This window comes from Episyrphus balteatus, chromosome 3 (genome assembly GCF_945859705.1).
Source record: "Episyrphus balteatus chromosome 3, idEpiBalt1.1, whole genome shotgun sequence".
In the NCBI taxonomy this organism is placed as follows: domain Eukaryota; kingdom Metazoa; phylum Arthropoda; class Insecta; order Diptera; family Syrphidae; genus Episyrphus; species Episyrphus balteatus.
The window spans coordinates 15,318,805-15,322,431 of NC_079136.1; the positions used below are offsets into that span (position 1 = coordinate 15,318,805).

At 30.9% G+C, this 3,627-nt stretch overlaps 1 non-coding gene across 1 annotated transcript; it reads right to left on the reverse strand.

The window, feature by feature from the left end:
• Positions 1-2,115: 2,115 nt before the first annotated feature.
• Positions 2,116-2,187, reverse strand: Trnah-gug (transfer RNA histidin (anticodon GUG)). The gene has a single exon. It is a non-coding gene; the product is annotated as a tRNA-His (tRNA).
• Between the last annotated feature and the right edge of the window lie 1,440 nt (positions 2,188-3,627).

Here is a 3,627-nt window from a genome sequence, read left to right on the forward strand (position 1 = left end):
GAGATATAGGGCTTCAAAAATCGCAAAAACCGTAACTGACTCACTGACTCACTGACAGATCATCAAAATTATGGAGAACTTCCCGATATCGTAGAAACTTGAAATTTTACATGGTGATAGGACTTGTGGTGTATACAAAGGAAAAAATCGAAAATTTGAGATTTTCAATTCAGGGGGCGTGGCATCCGCCCATTTCCGCTGAATTTTCATCATATATTATAGAGCACTTCTGATTATCGTAGAATCTTGAAATTTGGTAGAATAGTAGAGCTGGTAGTTAATACAAAGGAAAAAATTTAAAACTTGAGAATTTCAGCCAGGGGGCGTGGCAACCGCCCATTTCCGCTGAATTTTCATAAATTATTATAGAGCACTTCTGAATGTCGTAGAATCTTGAAATTTGATAGAATAGTAGAGCTAGTAGTTTATACAAAGGAAAAAATTTAAAACTTGAGAATTTCAGCCAGGGGGCGTGGCAACCGCCCATTTCCGCTGAATTTTCATAAATTATTATAGAGCACTTCTGATTGTCGTAGAATCTTGAAATTTGGTAGAATGGTAGAGCTAGTAGTTTATACAAAGGAAAAAATTTAAAATTTGAGAATTTCAGCCAGGGGGCGTGGCAACCGCCCATTTCCGCTGAATTTTCATAAATTATTATAGAGCACTTCTGATTGTCGTAGAATCTTGAAATTTGGTAGAATAGTAGAGCTGGTAGTTTATACAAAGGAATAAATTTAAAATTTGAAAATTTCAGCCAGGGGGCGTGGCAACCGCCCATTTCCGCTGAATTTTCATAAATTATTATAGAGCACTTCTGATTGTCGTAGAATCTTGAAATTTGGTAGAATGGTAGAGCTGGTAGTTTATACAAAGGAAAAAATTTTAAATTTGAGAATTTCAGCCAGGGGGCGTGGCAACCGGCATTCCCGCTGAATTTTCATCAAATATTATAGAGCACTTCTGATTGTCGTAGAATCTTGAAATTTGGTAGAATGGTAGAGCTGGTAGTTTATACAAAGGAAAAAATTTAAAGTTTGAGAATTTCAGGCAGGGGGCGTGGCAACCACCCATTTTCACTGAATTTTCATCAAATATAGAGATTTTATATTCTACAGCCATACCTTGCAAAAAGTAGTGAAATCACAACAAAAACATTACTGTTAAAAAAAGAGCCAAGTTCTCTTATATTGAAATTATGCTGGCACAAAAAGTACTGAGATGTAAAAGTGTACCAAGTTCTAAAGTTTGGGTTCAAATTCGTATCAATAAAATTTTGATTGTTTACTTGGCAATTTTTGAAATAACTTTAAAAATCGATAATTAAGAAAAATTGTCAAGAGAACAATCAAAATTTTATTGATACGAATTTGAACCCAAACTTTAGAACTTGGTACGCTTTTACATCTCAGTACTTTTTGTGCCAGCATAATTTCAATATAAGAGAACTTGGCTCTTTTTTTAACAGTAATGTTTTTGTTGTGATTATATTCTTCTTGATAGAACCACATCACTATAATGGATTGGAAATGTTATAATAAATATGCAATGTATACCTTTTCATCTGTTTAACGAAACCCAACGAACAGAGCTGCAATAGTTTTAAAAAGTCCGACAAAATTCCTAACAAACAGGCTTTTTACTAAGCAAATGCAAGAAAAAATGTTGCGGAACTTTTTTATTTATTAACTACGAATTAGATATCAAACAAAAAAGTTTTTTTGATGGCTAGATCCGATTTTTTTATTTTGCACTATACATAGTACATCCAATTTTTCGTACACATAAATCATATTATTCTAGTGCAATTATACAATATTGAGGCATCTAAAATTATCAAACTTTTTACATAATAACCAAAAAAATCGAAAATATCTATCATCTCAAAAAACTATTTCTACAAAACTACATCATTTTTTCCAATAAGAAAGCTGAAAAAGATGTTAAATAAAGTGCTAACTAACAGCTCTTGAAAAAACAACGTGTTTTATTTTTCAAATCTGAATTCAACTTTAAACGTTTAAAGTTAAAATTACAAGTCTTAAATAAATTATTCCTATTTATAAATATAAAAATAAAAAAAAACTTCTCCTCCGTGACAATGCTTTGATAAATTGCCGTGACCAGGATTCGAACCTGGGTTACCACGGCCACAACGTGGGGTCCTAACCACTAGACGATCACGGCTATTGGAGAACTGAAAAAAGTTGTGCTAAATTGAGAGCAGACGGTGTCCAAAATTGATTAAATGGAAAATTACTATTATTATATCGCTTCTTTATTTGAAACTAAAAAATAGTATAACAACGCGCTGTAATACAAATTTATGTATGTAATTGTATGAACGTATACTAAATATATAAATATATAATATAAAAAAAATTGTATGTTTTTCTTGCCATTGAAATAAATCAAGTATAAAAATAGTATTAACAAAAGTTACGTATACGCCACAGTGAACGAAATTTCAGTAAAAACTTTAAATCTTGTATTTTCTGCCTTCAAAATGTTCGATTTCATTTTGAAAATATTATTCATCAAAACTTCTGGATAAAAAATTGGCTTTGCAAATCGGTTACTAATTTTAAAGAAAGTTTTTTTTTTTTAGAAAATAGTTTAAGTTGTCTCAACTCCGATTAGCAAAGTAGTTTCGCCTTAGGAAATTTTTGTATTTGTACTTCTTTTCTTATAAAATTGTATTAAAATGATGTAAAGACCTAGACAATAGGTAATTTAATACATTTGATTAAACGAAATCATATAATAAGATCAAAATTATCAAAATTTCCATTTTTCTACATAATAAGTATACTAGATCGGCAAAAAAATGTTTGTTCTTGAAAATTTGCCAAAATAAAGACTATCTTATTTATTATATTCCGCCAAACCATCATCCAATTATTATTCTAAGGACATTGTATTCCAGCAGTAATCAAATGTGTAGTTTTCGTTGTAAGCAAATTGCTGTCATTTGTTCGACCACATTTATCACATCCTACAACGAGACATTGGGCTCAATTCCATATGATAGACCGACCAAACCGACCCCGCATATTATATACAATATAATATCAACTGGAAAATAACTTTTTTCCCTAATTACCTCCCAAAACAAACAAAATGTATAGAAATATTTGTCATGTATGTAGAATAATTGTGTAGATATATTTTTTTGTACATAGTACAAAAGGATATGATTCCATAAAGAACAATTTATTGTTCCGTTATGCCAAAAAGGACAACTATCATCTTCCGCCTTGTATTATATCCACTTTATGCGATTATGGCCAAGATATTCCACATATCCGTTTTAATATTAGCGCCAAAAGCATATACAAAAAGAAAGAACAATATAAAGAAAAAAAGAAATTATTATTCAAAGATGAAAATGACACTAATAACAGACAGTAAACTGTGTAATGTTATGTAGTGAAAAATATGACAAGAGTCCTTCGAAAAGGATGTGCCAAATGAATACAAAATGGCACCAAAACATACATATATGGAGTATCTAAGTGGCGTAGTGTAGGCAGAATTAGCCTTTCCAAAGTTGCATGCTTGGTCGACTTGTAGTATCTTAAGATTTTATCCTTTTCATTATGATTTCTTTCATTTTTTTTTTGTTTC